We start from the raw sequence: 21,817 nt of genomic DNA, 5'->3' as shown, positions 1-21,817 counted from the left end.
AATCGTCAACACAAAACCTGGTAATTCTCAATAAGTGTTTCTGTAGACATCTGACAGAAATAAATTGTTTGTTATAATAAATTAGTTATCAATAACAAGTGAAATCAGCATTTGAAAAAACATTGAAACCGAGGCATGATGTGATTGGCTGCCAAAAACACTCATTAATCTGAAGTTTTTTTATGAATTAAGATTTTATTTATTTATTGTAATGTATTGTTTCATTTATTTTAGAGCTTGTAATGGGATACCATAGAAAATATACTACCTCTAATTAGGTTCTTAAACACAAACTTCCCTCAACCCATTAAAATTCTATCCAGTTACATTTTAACACACATTGTGTGTTAAAAACTACACAACTTGTGTCAAAATACCATCAACACATGATGTGTGTTGTTTTTTAACACATCTCTTTTTAGAGTGTTGACACTTAAAAATGGAAAATGTTGTGGTACAGTGTTAGTGATTAGTTGTGAAGTCTTACTGCATACATTTAATCTATTTAATCGAATTATTTCTGTTTAATAAACAATAGTTCAAAACAACATGTTTGTATTAGCCTACTGATTATTGGAGTCCATTAATCGAACTTACATGCCTCTCATATAGTAATTATATATTACTAGTATGTATAGACCGATTTACTAATGCTCACACACTCGGTCTCCCTTGTTCACTGTAGCTCGCGCGCAGACACACTTCTCTCTTGCGCACTGGAGGACGTGGAAAAAAAAAGAAAAAAAACCTTTGATATCCACAAGTTTCCTACGCCCCATGAGGCCTTGCGTCAAAAGTGGGCGCGTCTTCCGGTTCGAAGCAAACAAAGCGCGACTTGACATTCTTAACACTCGTTCATTCAACAGTTGACAGTCATTCAAGTTATAGCGATCCAAACTAGCTAACGATGTGGGAACACAACCTCAACGAAATTAAAAAGGGTGAAATAACAGTACCTTTACCCTCCGCAGTAGTTGATTGGGAGTATTATAATAACATTATTAATAATCAATACTCATCAAGGCATGGTGACAGACAGTTATGTGAGCTGACAAACAATTAAAATAAAAAATACACACTTAGTCATTGTGCTTTGGAGTTTATTCAAAACTATAAATGAATGTGCTACTTGAATACATTAACTGGCACATTTGGTATTCTGTCAACTCACTCTTTGATCCTGAGTTTAGGTGTAACATCAGTAGCGAACAGCACATGTTGTCCCTGAGCTCCGTAACGACATCTCTCATAAAGATCTGCGTCTTTAAATAGTAAAATAATTATCCGAAAAACAGCTAGCCTCTTCGCTAACTAACACACAAAATACCATTGGAATGCTACTTCCGCCGCCGTACCGGAAGTTTCACCCACTTTATTTTTTACAGGAGCGGCCCTCGGAAACTTGTGGATATGGAGCGGAATGGATGACATTTTAAATATCGCTCGATCACGTGAATTTGATCGTGGGAAGCCAAAATCGTGATTAAAATTCGATTAATCGTGCAGCCCTGAATCAATGACAAATTGCATTTGAGAAATTAGAACTGGTTCTCTTAACTGCAACTCTATATGGTTATTATTTTTAAGTGTTTAATCTATTTGATTTTGAAAAGTTAGGTTTTCAGTAGGGGTGTGAACCTACATTCACTCAAAAAAATGATGTGTTGGCTTTACTTAACTTTTTTTTGTAAACAGGTTCCACCGGTTCCACATAACTTTGTTTTGTTAAACAAACAGAATTTGTTCATGTAACTTCAACATCATGGAAGACATTTTAAGCCATCCAATCAAACTCTGAGCTGAGGGTTAAATGAACACTGAAGCTGTGTTAAAGTTAATGAGACAATTAAGTGAATAATTGAGTGATGATTGAGCAGTATTGAAGACACCTGATGATCACAAGCAGAATCACTGAAGGAGAAAATCACAAATTGTAAGTCACCGTTATGGAGATCAGTGTCTGCTTTAGTTGGGCTCTTGATCCTTATACTTTTACTTTGAACTTTGTTTCGCTGCTGTTATTGATTTATAACAGTCAAATGTGCAAAGAAAACTGTGATCCGATAGTGTTGGTTATGTTTTGACATAATCAAGCTGTGATCGTAAAATTCCAAAAATTCGTAATTCTGATGGTTAGGATTAACTTGCTAGCAACAGTTTAGTGATTATACAGCATATTTGTAGTTTCTTATAACAGAAAATATTTAATAAAACTATTCTGATCAAATCACTTTAATCTTTATGTAGAAACAGATATCAATAATCAGCCTCTCTATCTCAATCGTGGTGACATTAATAGTCCTTGTTGCCCCAATCACAACTCATTAATGGCTCCCATCATGCATTGCGGTATGAATAAATTATGATCTGAATTGTCTATGTAATTTACTTTTCCTAATTGAATATTCTACTTGTCACCGTTGTTGAGAAGCATTGACTGTAGTGATGGCCGGTTCGTGAACGAATCGTTCTTTTGAACCGGTTCTTTTTAGTGAACCGGTCGAACCAGTACACTAAATCGGACTGAATCGTTCGAAACAGTTCGCGTCTTGCGTCAGCGCTAAACCACAAGTTACTAAAGTTACTCACTTTCAGACATGCCTGACAGTCCCTCCGAATCGAAATAAACCAATATCCATTAGTACATTTTATTCAGTAACTCAAAAAGTTCACTGAACGGAGACATATGCTGGTACTGAGAGAAGTGATGAGCACGAGCAGCTGATACTGCGCATGCGTGTACTACCGAACGTACAGGTACAGCGGTCGGATACCCAGTACAGAACCGAGAACTGTTTCTTTCGGACACGTTCGACATATTGAGAACTGATGAGTTGATGAGCTGAGCATGCGTGCATTTTTTTCTGAGGGACGAAATGTACGTTTCCATGTCTTTAGTTGAACATCAGTAAGTGTAACAAAATAAAACATTTTGGAAACATGTTTATCACATTACTGTATCACTGTATTATTTTAACGATTGGAAATAATGATTGGATTCTAAAACTGTCAAACTACTAAACATTTCTTATTATACTAAAAAAATATTCTCAGGAACAGCTCATTTAATTTCTAAGTAACAATATGATGTAAACTCTTGCCAATGTTTGGTGCACTGCTTAGTAAATGTTTATAATGTGTTAACATGACGAATTAAACATGTTTAATTCGTTATGTTAACACATTATAAACATGTATATACTGTATAGGCTACAGAAGGCTATATTGGAGACAGACATGTATCGATTTTTTAGTTTTGTCGACTGTATATTCAGGTTTCAGCTCAGCACACAGCTATGCTATGGTTCTCGAGTCGAGAACTGGTTGTTGCAGTTCTTGAATCACTAGTACAGAACCGAGAACTGTTTCTTTCGGACACGTTCGATACGGAGAACCGACGAGCTGGAGATACTGCGCATGCGTGATAGCACCGTCTCTGAACAGAACTTTCTTTCGGCCGGCTGATCCTGTGATGATACATGAGCACGCACGGGTGAACCCAGGACTTAAATGAGAGGGCGAATCGGCGAAATGTAAGTTTATTTAATAACAAATAAAATGATGAAGACCATTTATGCATTTTATATATTTAAAACATGTAAAACATCCGCGTTAGCACATCGCCTAGGCTGCAGCAGGGTTCGTTTTCAAAATGTAAATGTAAGAAACTTATCCAAGATGATTCTGACAATGCATGCTTTTATTTAACTGAAGTTGTGATTACAAATGCCTTTAATTTGAAGTATTTTTAAACGCCGGGATGAAAGAATTGACGTCATTACGTGATGACGTAAAAGAACTGGTGAACCGGTTTTTTGAACCGGTTCATTAAAACGAACTGTCCGAAAGAACCGGTTCGCGGAAAAGAACCGGACTTCCCATCACTAATTGACTGAATCTTGAGGTCTGTGTGTGCCTTAAAGAAATGTTTTTTTGTAAAAATACAACTTTTGAGAAATCCATTATATTATATTTAACATTCCGGATATTTATGCAGAATCTCAGTTATACACTAACCAACAGAATAAATCACAGACATACATTTCAAATGATGAATGTCATTGTATGTCCATCATCATTTTAAAATTGTTTATCTTTGTTCATCTGGCAGGTATTACTCAGATGCAACAGCAAATTAAAATATAAAGTTAATAATAAAAGGGTCAAGAGCCCAACTAAAGCAAACACTCATCTCCATAACGGTGGCTTAAAATTTTAGATTTTTTTTCCCCTTGTGATTCTGCTTTAGGTGTCTTAAGCTCATTATTTATTCATGCTGCAATGATGGGAGCCATGAATGAATTTTGATTAGTGGCACCCAGAATGCACCCAGAAAATGTTTTTGTTTATTGATTTAATCATTTGAATTTCATTGAAAAGGCTAAAATTGTATGTTTTACAAAAGCAGTGCTGGTATGAACCATAAGGTAAACTTAACAGTGGTTCATGCAGTTTGACTACAAACCGGAAGTTTGGTGGTTCAATCCACAGTTCCACCTTTTCTATGTGATCATCTGGCTGTTATAACTCATGTACAGCCAAACATAATATAAAGTTAATAATATAGGGGTCAAGAGCCCAACTAAAGCAGACACTGATCTCCATAACGGTGGCTTACAATTTGTGATTTTCTCCTTCAGTGATTCTGCTCGTTAACATCAGGTGTCTTCAATAATGCTCAATCATCACTCAATTATTCACTTAATTGTCTCATTAACTTTAACACTCAGCTCAGAGTTTGATTGGATGGCTTAAAATGACTTCCATGATGTTGAAGTTACATGAACAAATTCTGTTTGTTTAACAAAACAAAGTTATGTGGAACCGGTGGAACCAGTTTACAAAAAAAAGTTAAGTAAAGCCAACACATCATTTTTTTGAGTGTTGTTCTCAGGGTTCAGTTTGATTACGGTTATCATGTAATCGATTTTAGTTCAATTCGATATCACAATGTATTATGATGCACTGCTTCTTTAATTTTCAATTTTTCAGGTTTCAAAAAGTGATGTGTGTGTTTGCCTATCTGGTACAAAGCACATATGCAACAAATGACGTCAGAAAAGCGTCAGTACATTATAATTGGTTATGATCTATTACTGAACAGATACTGAATTGTCCTCATTTGCATAGCAATGCATCATTGAAATGATTAAATTTGATACCGCTAGTTTTTAAGGTGTAAACTTGGCCTCATGGCGACCTCATCGGACAATTGATAGCCTAACGTTTAGACACTGTCGCAAGGGGAATGCCACAGTGTGTCTACGTTCAGTAGCTTCCGTCGTAAAAGTTGTTACCGTTCGGATTTGGTGGTATTCCACCGCATGATAGCCCATATATTCCCCATTCAGTTCATAAACTGCTAAGGCAGACAAAAAGGTATGATTCTCTGGCCAGAGTGGGGTGTGTGTGAAAGTGTATGAATGTGAATGTGTGAGATAAGGTATTCTGAGAGACACCAAGACAATTAAATATCAATCAAAACACCTGTGTTTAAATTTATTAAGTGGGCCCACAGGTTTAAAATATGACTACAGGTTAAAATATGACCTCACAGGGTGAAAATAAAATATGGCCAATAAATTAACGGCCATGGATGTTTTTGGCTAACTGAGTGTTTGAGTTATTGAAGTGGCAGAAAGAAACAGTGTCACACATGCAAAGTATAACTTTGGGAAGGCAGAGAGCAATCTTACCCTGTCCTCCCCATACTTATTTTTTCCTTTTACAGGATGTCATGATGGATCTCATCGAGCAGAACTGATTCTGTTCCAAATGTATAAATATTGTCTTGTTACTGTTTAACATGAAATTTGACAGGTCTCATCAGAAAGGAAGACCGGCCAGACAAGCAGATGAGTTAATATATGTTGTCACTAACAAAAATAGTTAAGGTCTCCATTCACAGGTGAAAGCAGAAAGTAAATGGTTCACTCCACAAATAGGGTCCAGTGGGTGCGGTTGTGATCTGAAGAGGAATCTTGCAACAATCAGTAAGGTTGGAGAGCGTGACACCTCCATCCAAGCATCTCACCTTAAACTAGCCTACACCAACCAGCCCTGAGCAACCCCACACCAAAACGCCGACAACACAGCCTCAAGTGGGGGATAAAAAGGACGTGCTAGTAACGTACCTCCCTTGCCGTCGAGGGAAAGACCTTACTACGGTTCGCAAAGAACCATTCTGGTGAAGATGGAATGTCAATGGGGCAACGGGATGATTAACACACCTGGAGAAAGACGTGGACCAACTAATGGTTTAAGTTTATTTGTGTGATGTTTATTGATGTTTTATTTTGGTTCAATCAAACTGTATGACTGAGTTTTGAGATAGATCTCATGATTTGATTAATTACGGATTAATTTGAAATAATTTCAGGTAGGAATGCACCGATATGAACATTTTGGCCGATACCGATAACCGAAAATTCTTTACATTTGAAAACCGATAACTGATATATTGGCTGATAAATCTAAATTAAAAGTTTGATAAACTTTGACAACATGTATGCATAAACAAATGGCTACAATAGTGTTCTAATTATAATGGCATGTATATTACAGTCTCAATTATAGTTATAAATGTGCATTGCAGTTTGAGCTGCGCATGCTAAAGAAAAATATGATCGCCAGAATGGCAAAGAATGATGCTAATGCTTAAGAGAACTTAACTGTGCATGTCATGAAGGCTTAAGTCCATAGATGTGTTTTTTCCACAACGTGCTTGTCGCACTTAAACACTGGCGAACAAGAATTCACATCATTCTTTTGCGGGCGTGTTTTTTATTATTCAGAACCATCATGGCAAACCACGAGCATCTCTCAACTGAAGTAAATAATCTATATGTCTATCAGCTCTGATATATCGGCCCAAATTTCCTATTGAATCGATAACGATAACATAAAAAAAAATAAAGAAAGAATAAATAAATTAAAAAAAAACACCATTTATCGCCCGATATTGATGTGGTCAATATATTTTGCATCCCTAATTTCAGGTACACGTAAATTGAGAAGAAGAAAATTTCTTATTTCCGTAGAGTATAGGGACTCTAACTATTCATTACTGTAAAAATAATAAATAATTTAGGGACTATTATTGAAGAAACTTTCAAAAAAAAAAAGTTTTAACAAGTCTAAGACAGATATCATAGATGCTAAAAAAAATAAAAATAAAATTGTAATAGTCGATCTCTAATGAGAGAGAATAGGTGATAAGTTACTTTGCTAGACAAGGACTGAATAGATAATTGGTTAACTTTATAGTGATACTGGTTTACAGTTTATAGTGATGAATTAATGACTACATTAATTTTAGGTGTTTCCAATTGTTTAAACAGAGAAAGACAAACTTTTAAAAGGGAATTGATTTTGGGAAAAATATTTAAGTATGAATTATTATTAGTTAAAGAAGTTGTGTGATTAAGTGTGATTACTGAAATGTTCCGTTCATGTATTGTCTAATGTCTGTATTTGATATCTGAGAGGTGACTGCGGGTCTAGTCTATTCTAGGAATACAGTAACAGTGCTTGCTTATTTAGCCCGGCTTCCAGAAATGAAATATGGATTTTGTTTTGTTGAGAGAGGTCTTCAACGTATTAAAACAAATTATGTAGACCACAGAGTTAAAACCTAGACCAAGGACAATATGACCCAAACATATTACATTTAAATTAAAAATTATTCTAATAAGTTTAGACATTTTGGAAATAGAGTATTTGCTAATAGAGAAATTCTAAAAAGCTTTCTAAATTCACAACGAAGTTACAGATTAAATGATCTGGATCAATGGATCCGTTATGAGCTTTTCCGCATTGCCAAAACTTAGAGGCAGAATAACTTAAGTTATGCCTATCAGTTAATTCTGGAAAATAGGATTGTAGGAAAATATAGTTAAAGATTAATTGGCATATCAGCAGCTAAGGCTGTTCTCGTGGCTAGAGCTAGTTAATTTAAAATAATGACAATAATTGTTTGAAACAAAATAATAAAATTATTGATATTAGTGTTAAAGGATAAAAATGAATGATTATAGAACGTTTTTTGGTCAGATTTTTTTACAAAGATACTTAAATAGATCTGTCTAGGAAAATAAATTGCCTGCTTGAATTAAAAGCTAACAAACTACGATAAAAAATGGTTAATCAGAACTATCAGCCTGTTAAAGGCCTAATAGACCAATGCGATTCGAAAGATAGCTAAAGATAATGAAACTGACTCAAGGTTTAAAATTGTAAGGCAGTGTACTATGGTATGATTAGTTTTTACTACAGATAGAATTAAATTGCTGGAAGATAGAATGTTGGGAAGGAGATGAATAAATGAGAAGATGGTATGTGTATGTGATAACATTGGAAATTGGTTATATTACAGCTTAGGATGTTGATTGAAGGAGTATCTTGCAGGTAATTATAAAGTAAAAGATGAAAATGGTTAAATATAACAAGTACTTATATTGGGATCATGCAGGTATGGAAAATTGATTAGAAGAATTAAAATTTAATATGGCCGTTTTTGTTTACGGCCAGAGAGGGGAACTGTGGTGGAAAATTTTAAACTGAATATTAAGCTAACCATGTTTTGACATTTGACCTCATATAACCAGCTGATTATCTGAGACAATGTACTAAGGCATTCTGCACTTCAGATGAATGTATGCGTGTCAAACACCTGACTGAGTATAAATAACAAATATGGGAAATGCAACTAGACAGATGACTAAGTTAGAAACATTAAAACAAAGTCTCCTCTACCCAGTAACAAAACAGTGTACCTATGAAGAACCAATGAAATTAATGTCATTATGGCATACCTCCATCTGGTATAAAAACTGTTGTATCAGTGTTTTCAGGGGATTCTCAATGGAATTTGTCTGAGATCCACCGGCCTTGTTTTTATTTGGGAAGTTCTCTGAGTATTGCTCGAGAACTCTCCTGGCCGTAATTAAAAGCATTGAAAGGACATTTGCTGGAGTCTGTCTGTTATTTAAGCTGCGCAGCAAGAACAAGTAAGTTAGAATTATTAGTACCTGTCAGGACGTCGACTGTAGACGCGGCAGGGTTATAGGATTAGTACCCAGCAGGACGTCGACTGTAGACGCGCTGGGTTATAGGATTAGTACCTAGCAGGTCGTCGACTGTAGACGCGCTAGGGTAGGTTTATAGCTCAGCAGGACGTCGACTGTAGACGCGCTGAGGTAAAAGTATAAGACTTGGCCAACTAGAGTGAGTATTATTGTAGAGTAGTCAGGTTCAGGGAAAAAATCCATTACAGTTTCTAAAACAATCCCCTTTCTCAAAAGGCACAAATGTCAAACAACGCTCAGATTATACCCCTTTCTTCAACATCGACAAAAGCTACACAGAAACTTCATCAACGACACAGAGTTGACGTCCAACGAAAAAGTCCCGCACCTACCCACAAATGATAACGTGGGCATTTCAGACACTTGACGTTGATTGCATTCTTTGAAAACTTGCAATGCCTGACATCACTTTAAGCACATATCCAATGCACTCTTTAACATTACACCCATTTTTTGCAACTGCTTCTTATACAACACAGATTCATGCATCATTGCAAATGGTTCTGCCTTTCAATAAAATTTTCTGCATGTGACCTACAGATGCAAAAACAAAGAAAAACCAAAAGAGGACTTCCATGCCCAACACCACTCAGAACATACTCCTTTCTTCAATATTGCAAAAAGCAACACTGAACGTTCATCGACGACACAGAGCTCACAACCAAAGTCGCCGATCTGTGCCCAATTCACGCTCAGGAAGGAGCATCATGACTCATCATCGTGGGTTGGGAGACAAACACTTTCGAAACACATTTCCAAGCAAAGAACTATAGAAATGATCCCTGAAAATATAGTCTTAACGGTTTATGTTAACTCAATCGGCATTCCATTCTGCTGCACCTCTCCTCTGAAAGGGTTTTGCCTATTTGAATTTTGTGGGCTTTAAAGTTTACTTGACAATGACATATATCGGAGCCAAAAGCAGAAAGGACTTCCAAAATCTCTTTGAAGCCTACTGTTACTGTTAAGATATGTGGAATGTCATACTTTTTTGTAAGCTTAGCTACCCGTGTCATGCTTTCTAGTTAATATTTGTTGAAGCTAAATGAAGAAAATCTTTAATAAGAAAAGTTATGTAGATAAAAAGGAAAAGATGTTCCAAGTCTGTTTCTGTCTTCTTACTCTTCAGCCGGTTTCTCTCTTGGCCAACGTGTGCTTCAGCACTTCATAAGAAAGGATTCTGTACTCAGAACCATCTATCCTTGAGTGTAGTAGAGTTCCCAATTGTACGGTGACCTCGATTGGGCCATCATTGCCTACAGCAGTGGGTGGTTCCAAGTTTAGAAAGTGATTTGGTGGAAATGCTCATGATTGATGTCTTTTCCTAGCCGGGAGCTGCTCCATTGGTCCTGGGCTCCTCTTTCCAATATTGGATTGCCACAACGCATTCCAGAAAAGTTTCTAAAACAATCCCCTTTCTCAAAAGGCACAAAAGTCAAACAACGCTCAGATTTTACCCCTTTCTTCAACATCGACAAAAGCTACACAGAAACTTCATCAACGACACAGAGTTGACGTCCAACGAAAAAGTCCCGCACCTACCCACAAACGATAACGTGGGCATTTCAGCCACTTGACGTTGATTGCATTCTTTGAAAACTTGCAATGGCTGACATCACTTTAAGCACATATCCAATGCACTCTTTAACATTACACCCATTTTTTGCAACTGCTTCTTATTCAACACAAATTCATGCATCATTGCAAAATTTTCTGCATGTGACCTACAGATGCAAAAACAAAGAAAAACCAAAACAGGACTTCAATGCCCAACACCACTCAGAACATACTCCTTTCTTCAATATTGCAAAAAGCAACACAGAACGTTCATCAAAGACACAAAGCTCACAACCAAATTCGCCGATCTGTGCCCAATTCACGCTCAGAAAGGAGCATCATGACTCATCATCGTGGGTTGGGAGACAAACACTTTCGAAACACATTTCCAAGCAATGAACTATAGAAATGATCCCTGAAAATATAGTCTTAAAGGTTTAGGGGTAACTCAATAGGCATTCTATTCTGCTGCACCTCTCCTCTGAAAGGGTTTTGCCTATTTGAATTTTGTGGGCTTTAAAGTTTACTTGACAATGACATATATCGGAGCCAAAAGCAGAAAGGACTTCCAAAATCTCTTTGAAGCCTACTGTTACTGTTAAGATATGTGGAATGTCATACTTTTTTGTAAGCTTAGCTACCTGTGTCATGCTTTCTAGTTAATATTTGTTGAAGCTAAATGAAGAAAATCTTTGATAAGAAAAGTTATGTAGATAAAAAGGAAAAGATGTTCCAAGTCTGTTTCTGTCTTCTTACTCTTCAGCCGGTTTCTCTCTTGGCCAACGTGTGCTTCAGCACCTCATAAGAAAGGATTCTGTACTCAGAACCATCTATCCTTGAGTGTAGTAGAGTTCCCAATTGTACGGTGACCTCGATTGGGCATTCATTGCCTACAGCAGTGGGTGGTTCCAAGTTTAGAAATTGATTTGGTGGAAATGCTCATGACTGACGTCTTTTCCTAGCCGGGAGCTGCTCCATTGGTCCTGGGCTCCTCTTTTCAATATTGGATTGCCACAACGCATTCCAGAAAAGTTTCTAAAACAATCCCCTTTCTCAAAAGGCACAAATGTCAAACAACGCTCAGATTTTACCCCTTTCTTCAACATCGACAAAAGCTACACAGAAACTTCATCAACGACACAGAGTTGACGTCCAACGAAAAAGTCCCGCACCTACCCACAAATGATAACGTGGGCATTTTAGACACTTGACGTTGATTGCATTCTTTAAAAACGTGCAATGGCTGACATCACTTTAAGCACATATCCAATGCACTCTTTACCATAACACCCATTTTTTGCAACTGCTTCTTATACAGCACACATTCATGCATCATTGCAAACGGTTCTGCATGTGACCTACAGATGCAAAAACAAAGAAAAACAAAAACAGGACTTCAATGCCCAACACCACTCAGAACATACTCCTTTCTTCAATATTGCAAAAAGCAACACAGAACGTTCATCAACGACACAGAGCTCACAACCAAAGACGCCGATCTGTGCCCAATTCACGCTCAGGAAGGAGCATCATGACTCATCATCGTGGGTTGGGAGACAAACACTTTCGAAACACATTTCCAAGCAAAGAACTATAGAAATGATCCCTGAAAATATAGTCTTAAAGGTTTAGGGGTAACTCAATCGGCATTCTATTCTGCTGCACCTCTCCTCTGAAAGGGTTTACCTATTTGAATTTTGTGGGCTTTAAAGTTTACTTGACAATGACATATATCGGAGCCAAAAGCAGAAAGGACTTCCAAAATCTCTTTGAAGCCTACTGTTACTGTTAAGATATGTGGAACGTCATACTTTTTTGTAAGCTTAGCTACCCGTGTCATGCTTTGTAGTTAATATTTGTTGAAGCTAAATGTAGAAAATCTTTGAAAAGAAAAGTTATGTAGATAAAAAGGAAAAGATGTTCCAAGTCTGTTTCTGTCTTCTTACTCTTCAGCCGGTTTCTCTCTTGGCCAACGTGTGCTTCAGCACCTCATAAGAAAGGATTCTGTACTTAGAACCATCTATCCTTGAGTGTAGTAGAGTTCCCAATTGTACTGTGATTTTGATTGGGCCATCATTGCCTACAGCAGTGGGTGGTTCCAAGTTTAGAAAGTGATTTGCTGGAAATACTCATGACTGATGTCTTTTCCTAGCCGGGTGCTGCTCCATTGGTCCTGGGCTCCTCTTTCCAATATTGGATTGCCACAACGCATTCCAGAAAAGTTTCTAAAACAATCCCCTTTCTCAAAAGGCACAAATGTCAAACAACGCTCAGATTATACCCCTTTCTTCAACATCGACAAAAGCTACACAGAAACTTCATCAACGACACAGAGTTGACGTCCAACGAAAAAGTCCCGCACCTACCCACAAATGATGACGTGGGCATTTCAGACACTTGACGTTGATTGCATTCTTTGAAAACTTGCAATGCCTGACATCACTTTAAGCACATATCCAATGCACTCTTTAACATTACACCCATTTTTTGCAACTGCTTCTTATACAACACAGATTCATGCATCATTGCAAATGGTTCTGCATGTGATCTACAGATGCAAAAACAAAGAAAAACCAAAAGAGAAATTCCATGCCTTACACCACTCAGAACATACTCCTTTCTTCAATATTGCAAAAAGCAACACTGAACGTTCATCGACGACACAGAGCTCACAACCAAAGTCGCTGATCTGTGCCCAATTCACGCTCAGGAAGGCGCATCATGACTCATCATCGTGGGTTGGGAGACAAACACTTTCGAAACACATTTCCAAGCAAAGAACTATAGAAATGATCCCTGAAAATATAGTCTTAACGGTTTATGTTAACTCAATCGGCATTCCATTCTGCTGCACCTCTCCTCTGAAAGGGTTTTGCCTATTTGAATTTTGTGGGCTTTAAAGTTTACTTGACAATGACATATATCGGAGCCAAAAGCAGAAAGGACTTCCAAAATCTCTTTGAAGCCTACTGTTACTGTTAAGATATGTGGAATGTCATACTTTTTTGTAAGCTTAGCTACCCGTGTCATGCTTTCTAGTTAATATTTGTTGAAGCTAAATGAAGAAAATCTTTGATAAGAAAAGTTATGTAGATAAAAAGGAAAAGATGTTCCAAGTCTGTTTCTGTCTTCTTACTCTTCAGCCGGTTTCTCTCTTGGCCAACGTGTGCTTCAGCACTTCATAAGAAAGGATTCTGTACTCAGAACCATCTATCCTTGAGTGTAGTAGAGTTCCCAATTGTACGGTGACCTCGATTGGGCCATCATTGCCTACAGCAGTGGGTGGTTCCAAGTTTAGAAAGTGATTTGGTGGAAATGCTCATGATTGATGTCTTTTCCTAGCCGGGAGCTGCTCCATTGGTCCTGGTCTCCTCTTTCCAATATTGGATTGCCACAACGCATTCCAGAAAAGTTTCTAAAACAATCCCCTTTCTCAAAAGGCACAAATGTCAAACAACGCTCAGATTTTACCCCTTTCTTCAACATCGACAAAAGCTACACAGAAACTTCATCAACGACACAGAGTTGACGTCCAACGAAAAAGTCCCGCACCTACCCACAAATGATAACGTGGGCATTTCAGACACTTGACGTTGATTGCATTCTTTGAAAACTTGCAATGCCTGACATCACTTTAAGCACATATCCAATGCACTCTTTAACATTACACCCATTTTTTGCAACTGCTTCTTATACAACACACATTCATGCATCATTACAAACGGTTCTGCATGTGACCTACAGATGCAAAAACAAAGAAAAACAAAAACAGGACTTCAATGCCCAACACCACTCAGAACATACTCCTTTCTTCAATATTGCAAAAAGCAACACAGAACGTTCATCAACGACACAGAGCTCACAACCAAAGACGCCGATCTGTGCCCAATTCACGCTCAGGAAGGAGCATCATGACTCATCATCGTGGGTTGGGAGACAAACACTTTCGAAACACATTTCCAAGCAAAGAACTATAGAAAGGATCCCTGAAAATATAGTCTTAAAGGTTTATGGTAACTCAATCGGCATTCTATTCTGCTGCACCTCTCCTCTGAAAGGGTTTTGCCTATTTGAATTTTGTGGGCTTTAAAGTTTACTTGACAATGACATATATCGGAGCCAAAAGCAGAAAGGACTTCCAAAATCTCTTTGAAGCCTACTGTTACTGTTAAGATATGTGGAATGTCATACTTTTTTGTAAGCTTAGCTACCCGTGTCATGCTTTGTAGTTAATATTTGTTGAAGCTAAATGTAGAAAATCTTTGAAAAGAAAAGTTATGTAGATTAAAAAGAAAAGATGTTCCAAGTCTGTTTCTGTCTTCTTACTCTTCAGCCGGTTTCTCTCTTGGCCAACGTGTGCTTCAGCACCTCATAAGAAAGGATTCTGTACTCAGAACCATCTATCCTTGAGTGTAGTAGAGTTCCCAATTGTACTGTAACCTCGATTGGGCCATCATTGCCTACAGCAGTGGGTGTTTCCAAGTTTAGAAAGTGATTTGGTGGAAATGCTCATGACTGATGTCTTTTCCTTGCCGGGAGCTGCTCCATTGGTCCTGGGCTCCTCTTTCCAATATTGGATTGCCACAACGCATTCCAGAAAAGTTTCTAAAACAATCCCCTTTCTCAAAAGGCACAAATGTTAAACAACGCTCAGATTATACCCCTTTCTTCAACATCGACAAAAGCTACACAGAAACTTCATCAACGACACAGAGTTGACGTCCAACGAAAAAGTCCCGCACCTACCCACAAATGATAACGTGGGCATTTCAGACACTTGACGTTGATTGCATTCTTTGAAAACTTGCAATGCCTGACATCACTTTAAGCACATATCCAATGCACTCTTTAACATTACACCCATTTTTTGCAACTGCTTCTTATACAACACAGATTCATGCATCATTGCAAATGGTTCTGCCTTTCAATAAAATTTTCTGCATGTGACCTACAGATGCAAAAACAAAGAAAAACCAAAAGAGGATTTCCATGCCCAACACCACTCAGAACATACTCCTTTCTTCAATATTGCAAAAAGCAACACTGAACGTTCATCAACGACACAGAGCTCACAACCAAAGTCGCCGATCTGTGCCCAATTCACGCTCAGGAAGGAGCATCATGACTCATCATCGTGGGTTGGGAGACAAACACTTTCGAAACACATTTCCAAGCAAAGAACTATAGAAATGATCCCTGAAAATATAGTCTTAACGGTTTATGTTAACTCAATCGGCATTCCATTCTGCTGCACCTCTCCTCTGAAAGGGTTTTGCCTATTTGAATTTTGTGGGCTTTAAAGTTTACTTGACAATGACATATATCGGAGCCAAAAGCAGAAAGGACTTCCAAAATCTCTTTGAAGCCTACTGTTACTGTTAAGATATGTGGAATGTCATACTTTTTTGTAAGTTTAGCTACCCGTGTCATGCTTTCTAGTTAATATTTGTTGAAGCTAAATGAAGAAAATCTTTAATAAGAAAAGTTATGTAGATAAAAAGGAAAAGATGTTCCAAGTCTGTTTCTGTCTTCTTACTCTTCAGGCGGTTTCTCTCTTGGCCAACGTGTGCTTCAGCACTTCATAAGAAAGGATTCTGTACTCAGAACCATCTATCCTTGAGTGTAGTAGAGTTCCCAATTGTACGGTGACCTCGATTGGGCCATCATTGCCTACAGCAGTGGGTGGTTTCAAGTTTAGAAAGTGATTTGGTGGAAATGCTCATGATTGATGTCTTTTCCTAGCCGGGAGCTGCTCCATTGGTCCTGGGCTCCTCTTTCCAATATTGGATTGCCACAACGCATTCCAGAAAAGTTTCTAAAACAATCCCCTTTCTCAAAAGGCACAAATGTCAAACAACGCTCAGATTTTACCCCTTTCTTCAACATCGACAAAAGCTACACAGAAACTTCATCAACGACACAGAGTTGACGTCCAACGAAAAAGTCCCGCACCTACCCACAAATGATAACGTGGGCATTTTAGACACTTGACGTTGATTGCATTCTTTAAAAACGTGCAATGGCTGACATCACTTTAAGCACATATCCAATGCACTCTTTACCATAACACCCATTTTTTGCAACGGCTTCTTATACAACACACATTCATGCATCATTGCAAACGGTTCTGCATGTGACCTAAAGATGCAAAAACAAAGAAAAACAAAAACAGGACTTCAATGCCCAACACCACTCAGAACATACTCCTTTCTTCAATATTGCAAAAAGCAACACAGAACGTTCATCAACGACACAGAGCTCACAACCAAAGACGCCGATCTGTGCCCAATTCACGCTCAGGAAGGAGCATCATGACTCATCATCATGGGTTGGGAGACAAACACTTTCGAAACACATTTCCAAGCAAAGAACTATAGAAATGATCCCTGAAAATATAGTCTTAAAGGTTTATGGTAACTCAATCGGCATTCTATTCTGCTGCACCTCTCCTCTGAAAGGGTTTTGCCTATTTGAATTTTGTGGGCTTTAAAGTTTACTTGACAATGACATATATCGGAGCCAAAAGCAGAAAGGACTTCCAAAATCTCTTTGAAGCCTACTGTTACTGTTAAGATATGTGGAATGTCATACTTTTTTGTAAGCTTAGCTACCCGTGTCATGCTTTGTAGTTAATATTTGTTGAAGCTAAATGTAGAAAATCTTTGAAAAGAAAAGTTATGTAGATTAAAAAGAAAAGATGTTCCAAGTCTGTTTCTGTCTTCTTACTCTTCAGCCGGTTTCTCTCTTGGCCAACGTGTGCTTCAGCACCTCATAAGAAAGGATTCTGTACTTAGAACCATCTATCCTTGAGTGTAGTAGAGTTCCCAATTGTACTGTGACCTCGATTGGGCCATCATTGCCTACAGCAGTGGGTGTTTCCAAGTTTAGAAAGTGATTTGGTGGAAATGCTCATGACTGATGTCTTTTCCTTGCCGGGAGCTGCTCCATTGGTCCTGGGCTCCTCTTTCCAATATTGGATTGCCACAACGCATTCCAGAAAAGTTTCTAAAACAATCCCCTTTCTCAAAAGGCACAAATGTCAAACAACGCTCAGATTATACCCCTTTCTTCAACATCGACAAAAGCTACACAGAAACTTCATCAACGACACAGAGTTGACGTCCAACGAAAAAGTCCCGCACCTACCCACAAATGATAACGTGGGCATTTCAGACACTTGACGTTGATTGCATTCTTTGAAAACTTGCAACGCCTGACATCACTTTAAGCACATATCCAATGCACTCTTTAACATTACACCCATTTTTTGCAACTGCTTCTTATACAACACAGATTCATGCATCATTGCAAATGGTTCTGCCTTTCAATAAAATTTTCTGCATGTGACCTACAGATGCAAAAACAAAGAAAAACCAAAAGAGGACTTCCATGCCCAACACCACTCAGAACATACTCCTTTCTTCAATATTGCAAAAAGCAACACTGAACGTTCATCAACGACACAGAGCTCACAACCAAAGTCGCCGATCTGTGCCCAATTCACGCTCAGGAAGGAGCATCATGACTCATCATCGTGGGTTGGGAGACAAACACTTTCGAAACACATTTCCAAGCAAAGAACTATAGAAATGATCCCTGAAAATATAGTCTTAACGGTTTATGTTAACTCAATCGGCATTCCATTCTGCTGCACCTCTCCTCTGAAAGGGTTTTGCCTATTTGAATTTTGTGGGCTTTAAAGTTTACTTGACAATGACATATATCGGAGCCAAAAGCAGAAAGGACTTCCAAAATCTCTTTGAAGCCTACTGTTACTGTTAAGATATGTGGAATGTCATACTTTTTTGTAAGCTTAGCTACCCGTGTCATGCTTTCTAGTTAATATTTGTTGAAGCTAAATGAAGAAAATCTTTAATAAGAAAAGTTATGTAGATAAAAAGGAAAAGATGTTCCAAGTCTGTTTCTGTCTTCTTACTCTTCAGGCGGTTTCTCTCTTGGCCAACGTGTGCTTCAGCACTTCATAAGAAAGGATTCTGTACTCAGAACCATCTATCCTTGAGTGTAGTAGAGTTCCCAATTGTACGGTGACCTCGATTGGGCCATCATTGCCTACAGCAGTGGGTGGTTCCAAGTTTAGAAAGTGATTTGGTGGAAATGCTCATGATTGATGTCTTTTCCTAGCCGGGAGCTGCTCCATTGGTCCTGGGCTCCTCTTTCCAATATTGGATTGCCACAACGCATTCCAGAAAAGTTTCTAAAACAATCCCCTTTCTCAAAAGGCACAAATGTCAAACAACGCTCAGATTTTACCCCTTTCTTCAACATCGACAAAAGCTACACAGAAACTTCATCAACGACACAGAGTTGACGTCCAACGAAAAAGTCCCGCACCTACCCACAAATGATAACGTGGGCATTTTAGACACTTGACGTTGATTGCATTCTTTAAAAACGTGCAATGGCTGACATCACTTTAAGCACATATCCAATGCACTCTTTACCATAACACCCATTTTTTGCAACGGCTTCTTATACAACACACATTCATGCATCATTGCAAATGGTTCTGCCTTTCAATAAAATTTTCTGCATGTGACCTACAGATGCAAAAACAAAGAAAAACCAAAAGAGGACTTCCATGCCCAACACCACTCAGAACATACTCCTTTCTTCAATATTGCAAAAAGCAACACTGAACGTTCATCAACGACACAGAGCTCACAACCAAAGTCGCCGATCTGTGCCCAATTCACGCTCAGGAAGGAGCATCATGACTCATCATCGTGGGTTGGGAGACAAACACTTTCGAAACACATTTCCAAGCAAAGAACTATAGAAATGATCCCTGAAAATATAGTCTTAACGGTTTATGTTAACTCAATCGGCATTCCATTCTGCTGCACCTCTCCTCTGAAAGGGTTTTGCCTATTTGAATTTTGTGGGCTTTAAAGTTTACTTGACAATGACATATATCGGAGCCAAAAGCAGAAAGGACTTCCAAAATCTCTTTGAAGCCTACTGTTACTGTTAAGATATGTGGAATGTCATACTTTTTTGTAAGCTTAGCTACCCTTGTCATGCTTTGTAGTTAATATTTGTTGAAGCTAAATGTAGAAAATCTTTGAAAAGAAAAGTTATGTAGATCAAAAAGAAAAGATGTTCCAAGTCTGTTTCTGTCTTCTTACTCTTCAGCCGGTTTCTCTCTTGGCCAACGTGTGCTTCAGCACCTCATAAGAAAGGATTCTGTACTTAGAACCATCTATCCTTGAGTGTAGTAGAGTTCCCAATTGTACTGTGACCTCGATTGGGCCATCATTGCCTACAGCAGTGGGTGTTTCCAAGTTTAGAAAGTGATTTGGTGGAAATGCTCATGACTGATGTCTTTTCCTTGCCGGGAGCTGCTCCATTGGTCCTGGGCTCCTCTTTCCAATATTGGATTGCCACAACGCATTCCAGAAAAGTTTCTAAAACAATCCCCTTTCTCAAAAGGCACAAATGTCAAACAACGCTCAGATTATACCCCTTTCTTCAACATCGACAAAAGCTACACAGAAACTTCATCAACGACACAGAGTTGACGTCCAACGAAAAAGTCCCGCACCTACCCACAAATGATAACGTGGGCATTTCAGACACTTGACGTTGATTGCACACAGCAAAAACTCCAGTGTTAAATTAACTCTCCTGGGAGTTTATTTGACTCCAGACTCAAGAGTGTTAAAGTGTTAAAATATGAGTGTTAAATTAACACTCAAGAGTGTTAAAGTTAATGAGCTAATTAAGTGATTAATTTAGTGATAATTGACCATCATTGAAGACACCTGATGATCACAGGCAGAATCGCTGAAGAAGAAAAATCTCATTTTCGAAGTCACCATAATGGTGATTATTATTTGCTTAGAGAAAAGGTGATCAGGTGCTGCTGATTATGGTTTGACATAACTCACTAAGCAAAATGATGTCCAAAAGATGTTTTTCAATGTCTTTGTCACAAAAGTCAGAGTTTGAAAAGACTTCCACTGAGGGGCCAGAATGAAAGTTTTTATGACGTCTTTTTTGACATGTTCTGGACATCTGAAAAAGACGTTAATGGATCCTTCGTGCAAGGTTAAAAACTAGTTCAAATGTGGCCATTCTCAACATTATTTATGGTCTATACTGGTTTATACTGTTTCTGGACCAAATAAAAACTCTCAGGATGCATTAAATTAAAACTTATGTTTATTTTTTTTCCTTACATTGTTTAGATGGTGATATTTATTTCATTTTGAGTCACCATTGTGGTGATCAGTGTTTGCTTTAGTTGGGCTCTTGGTCCCAATAATTAGTATTCTAGCTTTTCTTTGGCTGTTGTAACTGTGTGTGTTTGAATAACACCATTGTTGTGACAGAGAAAGCCAAGAAAATTGGCTCTCATCAGCTCCTTGTCGGTTGTTGACGATGATGATGATGATGATGAAATCAATATAAAGTGGGCATTTAACGTTTTGTTTAGACTTTTGTGTTTGTATCTGGAGTTTATAACCACCAATCTTGTGGAACTGCATTATTTGGGCTAGTAGTTGGACAAAAAGCAAATTTACACAATGTTTTGAGAAAATGTTCCATCTAGTCACACACAGACATCAAGATTTTGCATATGATTCACAAAAATGGTGACAATAAATAAAAAAAATGCTTCATGCCGCAATGCATGATGGGTAGCTTTCATAGTACAAAACATCCTCGATTCCCAGGCTTTTTTGTTTTGGTTGTCACCGTCGTTGAGAATCATATGCAAAATCTTGATATCTGTGTGTGACTGTGTGTTTCAATTTCTTAAAACATATTGTATGCAGTGGTCATTATAAAGTTACTGGTCCAAATAATGCAGTTCTACGAGATGAATAATTATAAATTTCAGATATAAAAACATAAGTTTAGATGATTTTGTCATCATCAGCAAGCATCTGAAGACATCTAATTTTTAATTTTCTTGGCTTTCTCTGCACAATCAATGGTGTTATGCAAACAGTTACAACAGCCAAAGAAAAGCTAAAGTAAGAAGAATTGGGACCAAGAGCCCAACTAAAGCAAACACTCATCACCACAATGGTGACTTAAAATGAAACAAATATCACCATCTAAACCACATCTAAACAATGTAAATAAACTAATTTATTTCAAATTGTAAATTTAATGCATCCTGAGAGTGTTTCTTCAGTCCAGAAACA

At 37.9% G+C, this 21,817-nt stretch overlaps 9 non-coding genes across 9 annotated transcripts; all 9 read right to left on the bottom strand.

The window, feature by feature from the left end:
* Positions 1-9,670: 9,670 nt before the first annotated feature.
* LOC148978596 (small nucleolar RNA U3) lies at positions 9,671-9,884 on the bottom strand. The gene has a single exon (XR_016169065.1). It is a non-coding gene; the product is annotated as a small nucleolar RNA U3 (small nucleolar RNA).
* Positions 9,885-10,860: 976 nt separating this feature from the next.
* Positions 10,861-11,074, bottom strand: LOC148978595 (small nucleolar RNA U3). The gene has a single exon (XR_016169173.1). It is a non-coding gene; the product is annotated as a small nucleolar RNA U3 (small nucleolar RNA).
* A 977-nt stretch (positions 11,075-12,051) lies between these two features.
* LOC148978594 (small nucleolar RNA U3) lies at positions 12,052-12,265 on the bottom strand. The gene has a single exon (XR_016169094.1). It is a non-coding gene; the product is annotated as a small nucleolar RNA U3 (small nucleolar RNA).
* A 976-nt stretch (positions 12,266-13,241) lies between these two features.
* LOC148978593 (small nucleolar RNA U3) lies at positions 13,242-13,455 on the bottom strand. The gene has a single exon (XR_016169118.1). It is a non-coding gene; the product is annotated as a small nucleolar RNA U3 (small nucleolar RNA).
* A 976-nt stretch (positions 13,456-14,431) lies between these two features.
* Positions 14,432-14,645, bottom strand: LOC148978592 (small nucleolar RNA U3). The gene has a single exon (XR_016169123.1). It is a non-coding gene; the product is annotated as a small nucleolar RNA U3 (small nucleolar RNA).
* A 996-nt stretch (positions 14,646-15,641) lies between these two features.
* LOC148978591 (small nucleolar RNA U3) lies at positions 15,642-15,855 on the bottom strand. The gene has a single exon (XR_016169048.1). It is a non-coding gene; the product is annotated as a small nucleolar RNA U3 (small nucleolar RNA).
* A 976-nt stretch (positions 15,856-16,831) lies between these two features.
* Positions 16,832-17,045, bottom strand: LOC148978590 (small nucleolar RNA U3). The gene has a single exon (XR_016169120.1). It is a non-coding gene; the product is annotated as a small nucleolar RNA U3 (small nucleolar RNA).
* Positions 17,046-18,041: 996 nt separating this feature from the next.
* Positions 18,042-18,255, bottom strand: LOC148978589 (small nucleolar RNA U3). Its single transcript, XR_016169047.1, has one exon. It is a non-coding gene; the product is annotated as a small nucleolar RNA U3 (small nucleolar RNA).
* Positions 18,256-19,251: 996 nt separating this feature from the next.
* Positions 19,252-19,465, bottom strand: LOC148978588 (small nucleolar RNA U3). Its single transcript, XR_016169046.1, has one exon. It is a non-coding gene; the product is annotated as a small nucleolar RNA U3 (small nucleolar RNA).
* Between the last annotated feature and the right edge of the window lie 2,352 nt (positions 19,466-21,817).

Source organism: Pimephales promelas, chromosome 6, assembly GCF_988280905.1.
Source record: "Pimephales promelas chromosome 6, fPimPro1.hap1.1, whole genome shotgun sequence".
Taxonomy (NCBI): domain Eukaryota; kingdom Metazoa; phylum Chordata; class Actinopteri; order Cypriniformes; family Leuciscidae; genus Pimephales; species Pimephales promelas.
This window is presented reverse-complemented; position numbering and strand designations above follow the sequence as displayed.